Source organism: Arachis stenosperma, chromosome 6 (assembly GCF_014773155.1).
Source record: "Arachis stenosperma cultivar V10309 chromosome 6, arast.V10309.gnm1.PFL2, whole genome shotgun sequence".
Classification (NCBI taxonomy): domain Eukaryota; kingdom Viridiplantae; phylum Streptophyta; class Magnoliopsida; order Fabales; family Fabaceae; genus Arachis; species Arachis stenosperma.
The window spans coordinates 62,886,294-62,905,925 of NC_080382.1; the positions used below are offsets into that span (position 1 = coordinate 62,886,294).

Sequence of the window (19,632 nt, forward strand, 5' to 3'; positions counted from 1 at the left end):
GAAGCAAACCCGGACAAATGCCAAGCAATACTCAATATGAAAAGCCCGACGTGTGTCAAAGAAGTACAACAACTAAATGGGAGACTAGCCGCCCTATCAAGATTCTTGGCAGGATCAGCGATAAGATCACTCCCTCTCTACTCACTCCTAAAGAAAGGGAAACCCTTCTCTTGGACCCCGGAATGCGAAAAGGCCTTCCAAGAATTCAAGGAATTCCTCGGGCAGCCACCAATCTTAACCCGACCTCTAAAAGGGGAAGAGCTCGTACTATACCTGTCGGTCGGACATCGGGCAGTCGCCTCGGCACTAATACGAGAAAATGAGGAGGGGCAACACCCCATATACTTCGTAAGCAAAGCACTACAAGGGGCCGAATTAAACTATCAGAAAATAGAGAAATTCGCCTATGCACTAGTGTTCACAGCTCGGAGACTCCGCCCCTACTTTCAAGCCCACACCATCAAAGTCCGGACAAACCAACCCATGAGACACATCCCACAAAAGACAGACATGGCAGGACGAATCCTACAATGGGCGGTGGAATTGTCCGAGTTCGACCTCCACTATGAAGCCCGGACTGCCATAAAATCTCAATACCTAGCCGACTTCGTCGCAGAATACACTGAGACCCCGGGAACCCCACTCTCATGGAATCTGTATGTCGACGGATCCTCAAACAAAACAGGAAGCGGGGCCGGTGTTATACTCGAAAGCGATCAAGGAACACGGATTGAGCTATCCCTAAAATTCGAGTTCCAGGCCTCAAATAACCAAGCCGAATACGAAGCCCTACTAGCGGGACTAAAACTAGCCGAAGAGGTCAGAGCAAAGAGGATCACGATCTTCAGCGACTCCCAGGTCGTCACATCACAAGTAAATGGAAGCTACCAGGCCAAAGACCCTACTATGAAAAAATACCTGGACCAAACACAGGCGCAATTACGACACTTCCCGGAAATAAAAATCCAGCACATACCCCGGGAGCAAAATGCCCGGGCAGACGCCCTCTCAAAACTTGCTAGCACCAAGCCCGGAGGGAACAACAGAAGTCTCCTCCAAGAAACTCTACAATCCCCCTCCGTGTTAAGGGAGGAAGAAATACTAAATATATCCGGGCAACAACAAGGATGGATAACCCCCATACTCAACTATCTGAAATCGGGAACTCTCCCGCTGAAAGAAAAGAAGCTAAAAGGCTTACAAAAGACGCCCAGAACTACACGTTAATCCACGACGTATATACAGAAGAGGATTCTCAAACCCCCTCCTGAGGTGCGTCCCGACCACAGAAACAAAGAGCGTCCTCGAAGAAGTCCACAAAGGCATGTGTGGGAACCATCTCGGAGCCCGGGCCCTGTCCAAGAAAATAGTCAGAGCCGGGTTCTACTGGCCGACCTTGCAAAGAGACGCGGCAGAGTTTGTGAAAATATGCCCCCCCTGCCAAAAAAACGCCAATTTTCACAAAGCACCGCCCGAAGACCTCATAAGCATCACCGCACCATGGCCCTTCGCAAAGTGGGGACTCGACCTACTCGGCCCATTCCCACAAGGACCGGGGCAAGTCAAGTACCTCATAGTAGGGGTCGACTACTTCACAAAGTGGATCGAGGCTGAACCCTTAGCCACTATTACGGCTCAGAAAAGCCGTAAATTCCTATACAAAAACATTGTCACGAGGTTCGGAGTCCCCTACTCCATCACAACAGACAATGGAACACAGTTCACAGACACAAGTTTTCAGAACTTGGTGGCCGAGCTAAAAATCAAACAGCAGTTCACATCGGTCGAACACCCGCAAGCCAATGGACAAGCAGAGGCCGCAAATAAAGTCATCTTGGCCGGGTTAAAACGAAGACTCCAAGAGGCCAAAGGGGCATGGGCCGATGAACTCCCCAGGTATTATGGGCATATCGGATAACCCCGCACTCTACAACAGGAGAATCCCCATTCCGACTAGCCTACGGAATGGAGGCAATGATTCCCGTCGAAATAGACGAAGGATCACCCAGAACCATCTTCTGCAGCGAAGGAGGCAACCCTCAGGCACAAAGGGAAGAACTCGACCTCCTACCCGAGGTCCGAGAAAAAGCCCGAATCAGAGAAGAAGTCTTAAAACGACGAACGGCCCTCAGATATAACCGAAAGGTGATAAAACGAAGCTTCTCCACTCACGACCTGATTTTAATCCGAAACGACATCGGAACACAAAAATCGGGAGAAGGAAAGCTAGCCGCAAATTGGAAGGGGCCCTACAAAGTAACAGAAGTCTTAGGGACAGGCTACTACAAGATATCCGACCTAGAAGGCAATGAGCTGCCCAGAACCTGGCACGCCTGTAACCTAAGACGATACTACAGCTAGAAAAACTTAACCCGAGGTGTACTCTTTTTCCCCACGAGGGTTTTTTAATGAGACACCCGGTTAAGTAGGACACCCGGCCTAGTCAAAAGGGTAAACACTTTGTACATATTCTTCTTTTTAATACTAATCAAATTTCTTTATTTTCTCTTTCTCGTTATAAAGCATATCCTAAAAAGTACCCCACCAAGGCGCATTAATTTATGCTCGGCAAAACGCAAAAATCATTTGCCAAAGGCCATACGAGGTCGGCAAAGATGAAGCGACGAGGTTCAAATTAATGTGAGAAGTTATAAAAGTAACTCTGAAATGGCTCAAAAGCCAAATAGAAAAGAAGTTACAAAAATAACTTAAAAAAGGCCGACCAAACAACGAAGTCGGACCTGACCAAAGGGGTACTCAAGGATCCCGATGTCCGAGAGTAAACTCGGACCCAAGAAAGAAGCTGGCAAAGAACCAGGACTTCGAGAAACGCTAGCTAAAAAGTTGTTACCCAAAAACAACTAAAAAGCAAAAAGCGAGAAAGTCAAGGCGCTAGCTAAAAGGTTGTTACCCAAAAACAACTAAAAAGCAAAAAGCGAGAAAGTCAAGGCGCTAGCTAAAAAGTTGTTACCCAAAACAACTAAAAAGCAAAAAGCGAGAAAGTCAAGGCGCTAGCTAAAAAGTTGTTACCCAAAAACAACTAAAAAGCAAAAAGCGAGAAAGTCAAGGCGCTAGCTAAAAAGTTGTTACCCAAAAACAACTAAAAAGCAAAAAGCGAGAAAGTCAAGGCGCTAGCTAAAAAGTTGTTACCCAAAAACAACTAAAAAGCAAAAAGCGAGAAAGTCAAGGCGCTAGCTAAAAAGTTGTTACCCAAAAACAACTAAAAAGCAAAAAGCAAGAAAGTCAAGGCGCTAGCTAAAAAGTTGTTACCCAAAAACAACTAAAAAGCAAAAAGCGAGAAAGTCAAGGCGCTAGCTAAAAGGTTGTTACCCAAAAACAACTAAAAAGCAAAAAGCGAGAAAGTCAAGGCACTAGCTAAAAAGTTGTTACCCAAAAACAACTAAAAAGCATAAAAGCGGAACGAGACAATCGAAACACAAAGCATGGCATAATAAAGCTACAAGAGTAGCTAAAATAGCAGAACAGGTGTCCAAAATGTTTGCAGAAAACATCCAAAAAACAAAAAGCCCACAGGTCGGGCAAAAGCACAAAAAGTACAAAAAATTACAGAGGATCAAGGCCCTTTCCAGACTCCGCATCAACACCTGGCTGAAACATGGATATCGGGACTGCAGGAACAGCACCATCGCTTGGAACCTCCATACCAACTCTATCCTCGGCCAAAGGTGAAGTCGGGTTCACGACCGGAGCCTCGGGGTCGGACACCGGAGCCTTGGGGTCGGACATCGGAACCTCATCCTCAACAGGGGCAGGAACAATCTTCCCCTCCACAACCATGTTATCCGTACTGAACAAACTGAGATCCAATTCGGGAGCAAGAACCCGGACCTGATCCCTCAAATTCACAAACATAGCATCCATACCCTTGGCCACATTATCTTCCAGCTCATAAAAGTCATCCCGAGCAGATTGCAGCTTCTCCTTCGTCTCCACAAGCTCAGCATACAGCTTGGTATAGTTCTCCGTCGCCACCCTCGCCATCTCCTCAGACGTCTTCGCCACCGCCACAGCCGCGGTAGCCCTAGTCTTCTCTTCCTCCAAAGACTCCTCCAGCTCGGCAATCCTAGCATCCTTCAGCTGACTAACCTTATCAAGCTCGGACCGGGCCTTCTCAAGTCGGGAGCTGGTCGCCCCAAGGGGAGCTTTCTTAAACTCCCGAGCAATGGCGGCATGAAGGCTAGCCATCCGAACACAACTCCGCGCCATATACTGAAAGTGATGCTCCATGGACGCATCATCAGTAGAAATAAAAGTCTGAGAAGAATGTGCTGCTCAACCCAACCGAGAGCATCGAAATCCTTGTCATTGAAACCAGCAGGCTCTCGGGAAGTCTTCTGTTTCTTGGGGGGAGGACCCGAGGTCGAGGACGGGGAAAGCTGACCGGGTCCGGAGGTCGGAGGATCCTGAGTTATAGCTCGGAACTGAGGGACCGGAATGGTCTTCGACCGAGTCTGAACACCAATTGTAGTCTTCTGCGGAGAAGGTTGGGGAGAAGCTTCAGCCTCGATATTCCGAGATGCCGCAGATTTCTTCGCTCGACGGAGAAACTTCATAGAATCAGCCTGAGAAGACATCTCTGCAGAAACGAAACAAAGAGGTTATCAAACAGAAAGATCAAAACAAAGTCAAAATATGAAAATGAAATCTCAAAAAGAGGTCGGGAGCTACCTAACTCGGAACGGAGAAGGCTTGGATCTCCCAACATTTTCTTCGTATCCAAGTAAGGTGCCCGACCCCATAGACTGCTCAACACACCAACGAAAGCCTGTTCCACCTCATCTAGACTCTCGAAAGTGTACTTAACCGACACCACACTCTCTTGCCAACAAAGAGGAAACGAAGGCTCCCCACTCTCATCTAAGAAAAAAGGTCGGACATCTCCAACAGCCCGGACTTTGAAGTAATAGTTTTTGAAATCGTGAAACGACTCATCATACAAAGTGCAAATTTCCTACCCTGGTTAGCCCTAAACGAAACCCAGGACACCTTCCCAGCACCCGACCCCGGCTTCGTCAGTACAAACAGATAAGAAAAAAGAGAAACAGAAGGGGAGACGCCTAAAATCTGACACAAAAGTTGGAAAAGCTTTAAAAACGCCCAAGAGTTCGGATGGAGTTGTGTAGGGGCAAGGTTACAAGACCAAAGGACCTCGGATTCCAGGTCGGTGAAAGGAAGACGGACACCTAGCTTGGAGAAGAAACAATCATAAGCATAGAAGAAAAGTTTCTCGGAACTCTCTAACGGCGGAAAACATACCCTCTCCTCGGACTCCGGGGCTGCTAACTCGTAATCCCGCTCAGACTCCCTGTTCTCACAAATACTACACTCCCTACGGAACCTAATCAGATACTCAGAATCTACAACAGACGGGACCCTTAAAGGAGCAGGATCTACCCAACCTAGACCACTCGGAATCTTGGTCGACATTGCTTGAAACACCTTTCGAGACATAAAAAAATCTTGCCTACAAAGAAAGAATACAACAGCAAGACAAAAATCACACAAAGGCAGAAAAACCAAATTCAACAAAAACAAAAGAAAGCAAAGTTCTTTTACAAACAAGAAGGCAGCAACTCGAATAACAAAAATGGATCGGAGAAAAGAGTCCCCCCACACACACATACAAAGCAATAGCGGCGCCTCTTTTCGGGGCAACCCGGGCATAGAAGATATCAGAAAAAAGAAGCGTACGAAGAATAAAAGCGAAAAAAGCAAACCTGGAAAAGAAGAAAGCGACGAGCTCCGACGAAAGGAAAAACGGCGACGCAGAAAAGAACTCTGAAAAAACGCACAAAAAATGGAAGACGAAGAACAGAGAGAAAGAAGAGAAGATGCTCGAAAAGAAGTGATGAATAAACAAAGAAAAATGAAGAAAGGGGCAAATAAATAAAGCCTCCACAGAGCGCCGCACGGAAATCGAGGAAGAAACGGTAACAAGCAAATAAATGCTGAAACGACCGTTTTCAAATTTTGAAAAAACTACTATGCCCGAGCTCGACCTTCCGAAAAAAGACGAACTCGGGCAGGGGCACTGTTCATACCCTGACCGAGCTCTCCAAACTCGGTAAAGCCGATAGAAGGCCCGACCTCGACCCAAGGCCCACGTTCGAGGTCGGACCTCGGACAAACAGGCCAAAGAAAGGCCCATCAGAAGGAACTAAGCCCAAAACCTAAAGGCCGAAAGGGCCTGGGAAAGGCGGTTCCGCAAAGATAGAGATGAATCTCCCAAAAGATAAGATAAGATAAGAATATCTTATCCAGGGATGATCGCAGCCAACTACTATAAATACACTGGAGCACCCAGGTATAACTCATACTCTAATTCTACTTGATATCTGCTTGGACCCATGCTAACTTAAGCATCGGAGTGTCATTGCAGGTACAACCCCCCGCCGTTCAGCACAACCAGCTCGGGTCACAGACCCCCCACCTCGGGCCTTGCCGGAAGACCGAGCTGCACGTTTCAGGTAACCCTCGGAACAGTATCCTTGATAAATGGTCTGCCACCTTGTTCTCTACACCCTTCTTGTCTTTGATTTCAATGTCAAATTCCTGCAACAAAAGAACCCATCTAATAAGTCTTGGTTTGGATTCTTGTTTAGCAAGTAAGTATTTTAAAGCTGAATGATCAGTGAAAACAATGACTTTGGATCCAACGAGATAGGATCTAAATTTGTCAAATGCAAAGACTATTGCCAAGAGCTCTTTTTCAGTGGTTCTGTAATTCCTTTGGTTATCATTCAAGACCTTACTGGCATAATAAATCACATGTACCAAATTGTCTTTCCTTTGTCCTAACACTGCCTTAATAGCAAGGTCTGATGCATCACACATCAGTTCAAAAGGTAAGTTCCAATCAGGTGGGGCAATGATAGGTGCAGAGGAAAGTTTTTGCTTTAAAAGTTCATAGGCTAGCATGCAATTTTCATCAAATACAAAGGGTGTATCAGAGACAAGCAAGTTACTCAAAGGTTTGTCAATGAGTTCCACCTTAGCTCTGTCCACCTCAATGCCTCTATTGGAGACTTTGTGGCCAAGGACTATACCTTCTGTGACCATGAAATGACACTTTTCCCAGTTTAATACTAGGTTGGTCTCTTGGCATCTCTTAAGCACCAAGGCAAGGTGGTGTAGGCAGCTAGGAAAAGAATTTCCAAACACAGAAAAATCATCCATGAAAACTTCAATAAACTTTTCGATCATGTCCGAAAAGATGGACAGCATGCACCTTTGGAAAGTTGCAGGTGCATTGCACAATCCAAAGGGCATGCGTCTATACGCAAACACTCCATATGGACAAACAAATGATGTTTTCTCTTGATCTCTTGGATCAACTACTATCTGATTATAGCCTGAGTATCCATCTAGGAAGCAATAGTAAGCATGTCCTGCAAGCCTTTCAAGCATCTGATCCATGAATGGAAGCGGGAAATGATCTTTTCTGGTGGCTTCATTGAGCTTCCTGTAGTCTATGCACATCCTCCACCTAGTAACAGTTCTTGTGGGTATGAGTTCGTTCCTCTCATTTGGCACCACAGTTATGCCACCTTTCTTGGGAACTACATGGATGGGACTAACCCAAGGGCTATCTGAAATGGGGTAGATTACCCCTGCCTGCCATAACTTCATGACCTCCTTTTGTACCACTTCTTTCATGGCGGGATTCAATCTTCTCTGAGCTTGAATGGAGGGTCTAGCATCTTCTTCTAACAAGATTTTATGCATGCATATGGATGAACTTATCCCCTTCAAATCAGCTAGGGTCCATCCAATGGCATCTTGATGGGTTTGTAGCACCTTGATCAATTCTTCTTCCTGTTCTTGGCTAAGGGCGGAGCTAATGATAACAGGATGGCTCTCATCACTATCCAAGTATGCATACTTGAGATTAGGGGGTAATGCTTTGAGCTCAGGTTTTGGTGCTTCCTTCTCTTCTTTCACTCCTTCTGGCATGCTTGGTGTTCATACCCTGACCGAGCTCCTCCAGCTCGGCAAAATCATAAAAGGTCCGACCTCATCTTAAGGCTCACGCCTAAAGGTCGGACCTCGGACGATAATGCAAGGAAGGCCCATCAGAAGGAACACAGCCCAAAATCTAAAGGCCGAAAAGGCCTAGAAGAGGCGGTTCCACAAAGATAGAGATAAAACTCCCAAAAGATAAGATAAGATAAGAATATCTTATCCAGGGAAGATCACGGCCAACTACTATAAATACACTGGAGCACCCAGGTATGAGACACATTCTACATTCTACACATATCTGCTTGGACCCATGCTAACTTAAGCATCGGAGTGTCATTGTAGGTACAACCACCCGCCGCACAGCGCATCAAGCTCGGGTCACGGAACCCCCACCTCGGGTCTTGCCAGATGACCGAGCTCCACGTTTCAGGTAACCCTCGGAACATTGGCGCCGTTGCCGGGGACCTGGAAGTCATCCCTTTACCATGGCGGACGACCCTCCCAACAATGACCACGCTACATCAGAACAAGAGGAGGAAGTTGACACCGGAGAACGACCGGACAGCCCTCTATCACCGCATACTCTAGGAGGAAACAAACAGAATCGCCCAAAGACATCACTCCCAAACAAAGATCCACAAAATCCCGAAAAAGAACAGAGCTCGGAAATTCTAGAAGCAGTCCGGGCACAACAGAACCGACTGAAACAACTCGAAGAGGACATAAAGAAGCAGAAAGAAACTGAACAAGATCTGAGAAGGGAGGCTCGCAAGCGCAGAGAATTAGAAGAAAAACTACGGAAAATAGAGGCCAACCTGAAAGACCGGACGGAACGCGGCACCACCCCCGAAGGCAACCATGATCCCTCACGCAAGAGATCATGGAGGAGAAGGTACCGCGAAACTTCAAACCACCCGATATGGATCCCTACGACGGCACCACCGATCCAAGTCACCACCTCAGTAACTTCAGAAGCAGAATGTACCTGGTCGACGCCTCCGACGCGATTCGATGCAAAGCCTTCCCCACCACTCTCACCAAGTCAGCCATGAAGTGGTTCGACAACCTGCCACCAAAATCAATCACCAGCTTCGAAGACCTAACCAAAAAATTCCTAACGAGGTTCTCTATTCAAAAGGACAAGACAAAACATGCCCCCAGTCTACTCGGGGTCAAACAAGGTAACCAAGAAACTCTCCGAGAATACATGGAGCGATTCAACAAAGCCTGCCTGGACATACAACACTTGTCCACTGAAGCAGCTATCATGGGACTGGCAAACGGCCTAAAGGAAGGACCGTTTAGCCAATCCCTATCCAAACGATACCCGACCTCCCTATACGAGGTGCAGGAGCGGGCAGAAAAATATATCAATATGGAGGAAACCTCCCAGCTAAGAGACTCTTCTAGGAAGGAATCAACCTACCCACTCCGAGATCGAGATCGGGAACAGAAGAAGAAAGAAGAACCCAACTCGGACAAGCCACGGAAGTACCACAACTACACCCCCCTCCGAGTCTCCCTGGTAGACATCTACAGAGAAGTATGCCACACCGAAAAGATCCCACCACCCCGACCTCTAAAACACAAGAGAGCGGGGAGAGATCGGTCCGAATACTGTGAATATCACAAGCTCTACGGTCATTCTACCAACGACTGCCACGACCTAAAGAATGTTATAGAAAAGCTAGCCAGAGAAGGAAAACTCGACAGGTACATAGCAGAGAAAGGAGAAGAGACCAAGAAGAGAAGGAGGGGAGATAACGAAGATCGGACCGAACAAACCCCGCGAACCCCTGAAAGGCACGTACACATGATAAACGGAGGTTTTGCAGGCGGAGGAACATCCAGATCCTCGCGAAAAAGACACCTCAAAGAAGTCTATCATGTCCGAGAAGACAGTCCCCTGCCCGAGTTACCCACTATCTCATTTACCCGAGAAGATGCTCCAGGGATAATACCCGGGCACGACGATCCAATGGTGATCACCGTTATTCTAGCAAACGCCAACTTACATCGAACCCTGATTGACCAGGGAAGCTCAGCAGATATCCTGTTCAAAGCGGCCTTCGACAAGCTCGGACTTGAAGAAAAAGAGCTAAAAGCCTATCCCACCGACCTATTTGGGCTAGGGGACACCCCGATCCATCCCTTAGGATACATCTCGCTACACACTACCTTTGGAAGAGGCGAGCAATCTAAAACATTAAGCATCGACTACATTGTAGTCGACGTCACTTCAGCATACAATGCCCTCATTGGGCGACCAACCTTAAACAGACTGGCAGCTATAGTCTCGACCCCACACCTCTGTATGAAGTTCCCTACCACAAAAGGAATCGCTACCCTAAAGGGCGACCAAAAACTAGCACGGCGATGCTACAACGAAAGCCTAAGCCTAAAAGGGAAAGAGATCAACACGATAGAACTCGGACGAGTTCAAGCCCGAGAAGATCTTCGGCCACAACCAGAGGGAGAAACCGAAAAAGTCCAGATTAGGAGCACACCTGAAAAAATAACAAACATAGGGGCAAATCTCGAGGCAGGCCTAAAAGAGGAACTCATAAACCTCTTAAGGGAGAATTCCGACCTCTTCGCCTGGAAAGCCTCCGACATGCCAGGCATAAGCCCCGATCTGATGTGCCATAAGCTATCAGTGTACCCGGGATCCCGACCTGTCCAACAAAGACGCAGGAAGCTCGGGCCCGAACGCATGCAAGCAATAGAAGAACAAGTACAAGCACTACTAGATGCAGGGTTCATTAGGGAAGTAAAATACCCCCTATGGCTCGCAAACGTGGTCCTGGTAAAAAAGCCCAATGGAAAATGGAGGATGTGCGTCGACTACACGGATCTCAACAAAGCCTGCCCCAAAGATCCATATCCGCTACCAAACATCGACGCCTTAGTAGACGCAGCCTCAGGCTATAGATATCTCTCCTTCATGGACGCATACTCGGGATACAACCAAATCCCGATGTATGGACCTGACCAAGAAAAGACCTCGTTCATAACCCCAAGGGCAAACTACTGCTACGTAGTAATGCCCTTCGGGCTGAAGAACGCAGGGGCAACCTACCAGAGGCTAATGAACAAAGTGTTCTCAGAGCACATCGGACTACAACTGGAGGTGTACGTCGACGACATGCTGGTAAAGACACAAGAAGACAGAAACTTGCTGACCGACCTCACCAGTGTCTTCGGTACCCTCAGAAAACACAACATGAGACTTAACCCGACAAAGTGCACCTTCGCCGCAGAAGCCGGAAAGTTCTTAGGCTTCATGCTGACTCAAAGGGGCATCGAAGCAAACCCGGACAAATGCCAAGCAATACTCAATATGAAGAGCCCGACGTGTGTCAAAGAAGTACAACAACTGAATGGAAGGCTGGCCGCCCTATCAAGATTCTTGACAGGATCAGCAATAAAATCACTACCTCTCTACTCACTCCTAAAGAAAGGGAAACCCTTCTCGTGGACCCCGGAGTGCGAAAAAGCCTTTCAAGAATTCAAGGAATTCCTCGGGCAGCCACCAGTCCTAACCCGACCTTTAAAATGGGAAGAGCTCGTACTATACCTCTCGGTCGGACATCGAGCAATCGCTTCAACATTAATACGAGAAAATGACCAAGGACAGCACCCCATATACTTTGTAAGCAAGGCACTACAAGGGGCCGAATTAAACTATCAGAAAATAGAAAAATTCGCCTACGCCCTAGTGTTCACAGCTCGGAGGCTCCGTCCCTACTTTCAAGCCCACACCATCAAAGTCCGGACAAACCAACCCATGAGACACATCCTACAAAAAACAGACCTGGCAGGACGAATCCTACAATGGGCGGTGGAACTGTCCGAGTTCGACCTCCACTATGAAGCCCGGACTGCGATAAAATCTCAGTATCTAGCCGACTTCATCGCAGAATACACCGAGACCCCTGGAACCCCACTCTCGTGGAACCTGTATGTCGATGGGTCCTCAAACAAAACAGGAAGCGGAGCCGGTGTTATACTCGAAAGCGACCAAGGAACGCGGATAGAACTATCCCTAAAATTCGAGTTCCAGGCTTCGAACAACCAAGCCGAATACGAGGCCCTACTAGCAGGACTAAAGCTAGCCGAAGAGGTCGGAGCCCAGAGAATCACGATCTTCAGCGACTCCCAGGTCATCACATCACAAGTAAATGGAAGTTACCAGGCCAAAGACCCAACTATGAAAAAATACCTGGACCAAACGCAGGCACAATTACGCCACTTTCCAGAAATACAAATACAGCACATACCTCGGGAACAAAATGCCCGGGCAGACGCCCTCTCAAAGCTCGCTAGCACCAAGCCCGGAGGCAACAACAGAAGTCTCCTCCAAGAAACCTTACAATCTCCCTCCGTGCTAAGAGAGGAAGAAACGCTAAATATATCCAACCAACTGCAAGGATGGATGACCCCCATACTCAACTACCTGAAGTCGGGAATTCTCCCCGCCGAAAGAAAAGAAGCTAAAAGACTTACAAAGGACGCCCAAAATTATACACTAATTCACGACGTATTATACAGAAGAGGATTCTCAAACCCCCTCCTTAGGTGCGTCCCAACCTCAGAAACAAAAGGCGTCCTCAAAGAAGTCCACGAAGGCATGTGTGGGAACCATCTCGGATCTCGGGCACTATCCAAAAAAGTAGTCAGAGCCGGGTTCTACTGGCCGACCTTGCAAAGAGACGCAACAGAGTTTGTGAAAATATGCCCCCCCTGCCAAAAACACGCCAATTTTCACAGAGCACCACCCGAAGACCTTATCAGCATCACTGCACCATGGCCCTTCGCAAAATGGGGACTCGACCTACTCGGCCCGTTCCCACAAGGACCGGGGCAAGTCAAATACCTCATAGTAGGGGTCGACTACTTCACAAAGTGGATCGAAGCTGAACCCTTAGCCACCATTACGGCTCAGAAAAGCCGCAAATTCCTATACAAAAACATTGTCACAAGGTTCGGAGTCCCCTACTCCATCACAACAGACAATGGAACACAATTCACGGACACAAGTTTTCAGAAATTGGTGGCCGAACTAAAAATCAAACAGCAATTCACATCAGTCGAGCACCCACAAGCCAATGGGCAAGCGGAAGCTGCAAATAAAGTCATCTTGGCCGGGTTAAAACGAAGACTCCAAGAGGCCAAAGGGGCATGGGCCAAAGAGCTCCCCCAGGTGCTATGGGCATATCGGACAACCCCACACTCTACAACGAGAGAATCGCCATTCCGACTAGCTTATGGAATGGAGGCAATGATTCCTATTGAAATAGAGGAAGGGTCACCTAGAACCATCTTCTACAACGAAAAAGATAACCCGCAGGCACAAAGGGAAGAACTCGACCTCCTCCCCGAGGTCCGAGAAGGAGCTCGGATTCGAGAAGAAGCCTTAAAACGGCGAACGGCCCTCAGATACAATCAGAAAGTAATAAAGCGAAGCTTCTCCATTCATGACCTGATTCTAATCCGAAATGACATCGGAACACAAAAGTCGGGAGAAGGAAAGCTAGCTGCAAATTGGAAAGGACCCTACAAGGTAACAGAAGTCTTAGGGACAGGCTATTACAAAGTATCCGACCTAGAGGGCAATGAGCTGCCCAGGGCCTGGCACGCCTGTAACCTAAGACGGTACTACAGCTAGAAAAATTTAACCCAAGGTGTACTCTTTTTCCCTACAAGGGTTTTTTAATGAGACACCCGGTTAAAGTAAGACACCCGAACTAGTCAAGGGTAAACACTCTGTAAATATTCTTTTTTTTTAATACTAATCAAATTTCTCTATTTTCTTTTCTTCTTCCTCATGAGGAAACAAAATCCTAGAAAGTACCCCGCCAAGGCGCATTAATTTATGCTCGGCAAAACGCAAAAAATCATTTGCCAAGAGACCACACAAGGTCGGCAAAGATAAAGCGACGAGGTTCAAATTAATGTGAGAAGTTATAAAGTAACTCTGAAAAGGCTCAAAAAGCCAAATAAAAAGAGATTACAAAAATAACTTAAAGGGCCGACCGACAACAAGGTCGGACCCAACAAAGGAGGTACTCGAAACGTCCGAGGTCCGAGGAAAAAGCCCGGATCAAAAGGAAGAAGCCTTAAAACGGCGAAAACAAGGATTTCGAAAACGCTTACTAAAAAGTTGCTTTACAAAAACAACTAAAAAGTACAAAGCGAAAGAACGAAACCAAAGGCAAAAGTTCCAAGCGCTAGCTAAAAAGTTGTTATCCAAAAACAACTAAAAAGCATAAAAGCGAAACAAAAAGCCAAAACGCGAACAAAAACACCGCATAAATAAGCTAAAAAGTTACTACAAGTAGCTAATAAGCAAAAAGGTGTCCAAAGCGTTCGCAGAAACCATCCAAAAACAAAAGAGCCCACAGGTCGGGCAAAACACCAAAATAAAAGATTACAGAGGATCAAGGCCCTTTCCGGACTCCACATCAACAGCAGGCTGCGGAGGAAACATAGATATCGGGACTGCATCGACGGCAACGTCATCCCGATTTGAAACCTCCACGCCAGATCCATTCCCGACCAAAGGTGAAGTCGGGTTCTCAACTGGAACACTGGGATCGGACATCGGAACCTCATCCTCGGTAGGAGCAGGAACAAACTTTCCCTCCACAACAACGTTATCCGTACTGAATAAGCTCAGATCCAGGTCGGGAGCAAGAACCCGGACCTGATCCCTCAAATTCACAAACATAGCATCCATACCCTTGGCCACATGACCTTCCAGCTCGTAAAAATCATCCCGAGCAGATTGCAACTTCTCCTTTGTCTCCACAAGCTCGGCATACAGCTTAGTATAATTCTCTGTAGCCGCCTTCGCCATCTCCTCAGATGTCTTCGCTGACGCCACAGCCGCGGTAGCTTTAGCTTTCTCTTTCTCCAAAGACGCCTCCAGCTCAGTAATCCTGGCAGCCTTCAGTTGACTAATCCTCTCAAACTCAGACTGAGCCTTCTCAAGTCGGGAGCTGGTCGCACCAATAGGGGATTTCTTGAACTCCCGGGCAATAGCGGCATGAAGACTAGCCATCCGGACACAGCTCCGCGCCATATACTGAAAATGATGCTCCATAGACACATCATCAGTAGAAATAAAGGTCTGAGGGAGAATATGCTGCTCAACCCAACCAAGAGCATCAAAATCCTTATCATTGAAACCGGCAGGCTCTTGAGAGGTCCTCTGCTTCTTGGGAGGAGGACCCGAGAACGGAGGAGGAGAAGAGGTAGCAGGCCCAGAGGTCGGAGGATCCTGACTTATAGCTCGGAAGTGGGGAGTCGGAATAGTCTTCGACCGAGTCTGAACACCCACGGTAGTCTTCTGCGGAGAAGATCGGGCGGAAGCCTCCCCGGCCTCGATATTCCGAGCAGCCACAGACTTCTTCGTCCGGCGAAGGAACTTCATAGAATCCGCCTGAGAAGACATCTCTGCAAGAAATAAAAAAGAAAAGGATTACCACAACAGAAATTCCACCAAAAACAAGCAAAACCAAAAAACCAAAAAGATGAATCTCGGAAGAGGTCGGGAGCTACCTAACTCAGAACGGAGAAGGCTTGGATCTCCCAACATTTTCTTCGTGTCCAAGTGAGGTGCCCGACCCCATAAACTGCTCACCACACCCACAAAAGCCTGCTCCACCTCATCTAGACTCTCAAAGATATACTTAGCAGACACTATATTCTCCTGCCAACAAAGAGGAAAAGAAGGCTCCCCCACTCTCATCTAGAAAGAAAGGTCGGACGTCTCCAGCAGCCCGGACCTTAAAATAAAAGTTCTTAAAATCGTGAAAAGACTCATCATACAGGGTACAAAACTTCCTCCCCTGGTTAGCCCTAAAGGAGACCCAAGATACCTTCCCTCCACCCGAACCCGGCTTCGTCAACACAAAACAAATAGGAAAAAAGGGAAATAGAGGGAGAGACACCCAGAAACTGACACAAAAGTTGAAACAGCTTTAAAAATGCCCAAGAATTGGGATGGAGCTACGTAGGGGCAAGGTTACAAGACCACAACACCTCGGACTCCAGGTCGGTAAAAGGAAGTCGGACACTCAGCTTAGAGAAAAAATAATCATAAGCGTAAAAGAAGAGCTTCTCGGAACTATCTAAAGGCGGGAAGCAAACTCTCTCCTCGGAATCCGGGGCTACTAATTCATAATCCCTCTCAGACTCTCTATCTTCACATATGCTACATTGCCTACGAAACCTAGCTAAATACTCAGAATCTACCACAGAAGGGACTTTTAGAGGAACAGGATCTACCCAACCAAGACCACTCGGAATCTTGGTCGACATCGCTTGAAGAACCTTTCGAGACATAAAAATCTTGCCTACAAAGAAAAATACAAACAGCAAGCAAAAATCATAAAGCAGACGGCGAAAACCCATTCAGCAAAACAAGAAACAAAGATCTTTTAGAAAAAAAAAAATGCAGCAACCCGAAACGAAATACCAGAGAAAAGAGCCCCCCCATACAAACAAACAAAGTGATGGCGGCGCCTCTTTTCGGGGCAACCCAGGCATAGAGAAAAAGAAACAAACAAAGAGCCACACAAAAGAAACAGAAGCATATGTGCACAAGAAAAGAGATGGGAAAAAACCTGGAAGAAGGAAGCGAGGACGACGAGCTCCAAAGACAAGGAGAACGGAACGGCGGCGCAGAGGAAACCCCGGAAAAGCACGCGGAAAAATTCGGAGAGCAAAGAGAAAAGCGATGCTCGAAAAAGGAAATGGCGAAACTTAAAGAAGGGAACAGAATAAACGAAAGGAAGGGAGCAAATAAATAATACCGTCACAGAGCCCGAACGGAAATCGAGGAGAAACAGTAAAATGCAATAAATGCAGGAACGGTCATTTTGAATTTTGAAAAGACTACTATGCCCGAGCTCGACCTCCCAAAAAAGGACGAACTCGGGCAGGGGCACTGTTCATACCCTGACCGAGCTCCTCCAGCTCGGCAAAATCATAAAAGGTCCGACCTCATCTTAAGGCTCACGCCTAAAGGTCGGACCTCGGACGATAATGCAAGGAAGGCCCATCAGAAGGAACACAGCCCAAAATCTAAAGGCCGAAAAGGCCTAGAAGAGGCGGTTCCACAAAGATAGAGATAAAACTCCCAAAAGATAAGATAAGATAAGAATATCTTATCCAGGGAAGATCACGGCCAACTACTATAAATACACTGGAGCACCCAGGTATGAGACACATTCTACATTCTACACATATCTGCTTGGACCCATGCTAACTTAAGCATCGGAGTGTCATTGCATGTACAACCACCCGCCGCACAGCGCATCAAGCTCGGGTCACGGAACCCCCACCTCGGGTCTTGCCAGACGACCGAGCTCCACGTTTCAGGTAACCCTCGGAACACTTGGCATGGTTGTTTCAGCAGCCTTGATGTCACTAACTTCCATATCCTTGGTGAACTCCTCCTCTGCCACTTCCTTTGTTGTTTCCTCAAAGGTTTCTTGTACTGCAATGTCCACTACATCCACCCTCATGCATTCCTGAAGTGATTCTGATGGATAACTCATTGCCTTGAATACATTAAACACCAATTTCTCATCATGTAGTCTAAGAGTGAGTTCACCCTTTTGGACATCTATGATGGCTCCAGCAGTAGCCAGGAAGGGTCTTCCCAGAATGATTGAAGCTTTGGCTTCTTCCTCCATATCCAACACCACAAAATCAGCAGGGAATATAAAATCTCCCACTTTTACCAACAAATCCTCAACTATTCCATGAGGGAATTTAAAAGTTCGATCTGCCAATTGCAGGGCCATTCTTGTTGGTTTGGCTTCTTCAATCTTCATTCTTCTCATCATGGTTAGAGACATCAAATTGATACTGGCCCCTAAGTCACACAAGGCCTTTTCCACCATGACTTCTCCTATGATGCAAGGGATTTGGAAACTGCCTGGATCTTTCAATTTCTGAGGCAATTTATGTTGAATGATGGCACTGCATTCTTCAGTTAACAACACAGTTTCCTCATTCCTCCAGCTTCTCTTCTTGGTCATTAATTCCTTCAAGAATTTTGCATAGAGTGGCATTTGCTCTATTGCCTAAGCAAAAGGAATGTTGATTTGATGCTTCTTGAAAATCTCTAAGAATCTGGAGAATTGGCCGTCCTTTTCTCTTTTCATCAAACGTTGAGGATATGGTGCCTTGGGTGTATAAGGCTTCAGGACCTCTTTTTCTTTTTCTCTTGTTGCAGAAGGTGTAGAGGATCGTCCCTGTTCCTTGTCTCTCACATTTTCCTTTGCTTCATCCTCTGTGGTTTCCTTTGAGATCTCTTTTAGCTTTGTTCCACTTCTGAGGGTTATGGCTTTACATTCTTCCCTTGCAATAGCCTTGGCAGCATGAGAAATGCTTGGCCCAGGGGTTTGCTTGGACAAATACATAATTTGATGTTCTAGCTTCTGGATGGCAGCTCCTTGGTTTTGCAAGTTGGAAGTTACTTCTTCCTTAAAGGCTTTCAATTCAATTATGTCTTGACCCATGGTTGTAAGCATTCCTTCTATCCTATTTAATTGATCTTGAAATTGTTGGTTCGGATTGGATTGGGCAGGTTGATTATTTTGGCCCTGATATGGTGGTTGGGAGTAAGTGTTTTGTGTGGCTTGGTATGATCTTTGGTTGGAGTTTTGGTATGTGGAATTGTTATGTTGGTTGTGGTTGTAAGATTTGTGCTTTTGTGGTTGGGTTTGCTGGTTTCCCCACCCAAAGTTTGGGTGGTTTTTCCATCCTGAGTTGTAAGTGTTGGAATGTGGATCATATGATTGCCTTTGTTGGTTTCCCACATAGTTGGCCTCTTCCCAATCACCTCCTTCAATGCTTACTTCCTCTTGATCTTGTGTGTGTATCGCAGCCACTTACTTTGAGTCCAATTTCCTTGTGAGCTCTGCTAGTTGCTTGGCAAACACCTTGTTTTGGGCTAAAATTGTATCAACATGGTTCAGCTCCATGACTCCCTTAGTGTTGTGTCTCTCTGAAGCATAGTAATACTCATTCTCAGCCACTGTCTCAATCACTTCAATTGCTTCTTCCACAGTCTTTTTCCTGTTCAATGAACCTCCTGATGAATGGTCTACAGCCTTCCTTGATTCATAAGAAAGTCCATCATAGAAAATGTGCAATTGTACCCAGTCAGGGAACATGTTTGGTGGACATTTCCTTGTCAATTCTTTGAACCTCTCCCATGCCTCGTAGAGCGTCTCACCATCTTGTTGTCTAAAAGTTTGAACCTCAGATCGAAGCCTATTGACCTTTTGTGGGGGATAGAAACGTGCCAGAAACTTGCTCTCCACCTCATCCCAGGTTGTTAGGCTGTCCCTTGGGAATGATTCCAGCCACTTAGCTGCCTTGTCCCTAAGTGAAAATGGGAACAAGAGCAGTTTATAGGCATCGTCCTGGACTCCATTGGACTTCACAGTGTCGCAAATTCTCAGGAATTTGGTGAGATGTTGGTTTGGATCTTCATTAGCACTCCCACCAAATGAACAATGGTTCTCCACCAGTGATATTAACTGTGGTTTGAGTTCAAAATTATTGGCCTGAATGGGTGGTTTCTGAATGCTGCTACCACAATTCCCAGAGGTTGGGTTTATGTATGAA

The 19,632-nt window shown here is 46.6% G+C and overlaps 1 non-coding gene across 1 annotated transcript; it reads left to right on the forward strand.

Moving 5' to 3' along the window:
* Positions 1-19,173: 19,173 nt before the first annotated feature.
* On the forward strand, positions 19,174-19,277 carry LOC130938006 (small nucleolar RNA R71). The gene has a single exon (XR_009069191.1). It is a non-coding gene; the product is annotated as a small nucleolar RNA R71 (small nucleolar RNA).
* The last annotated feature ends 355 nt before the right edge of the window (positions 19,278-19,632 follow it).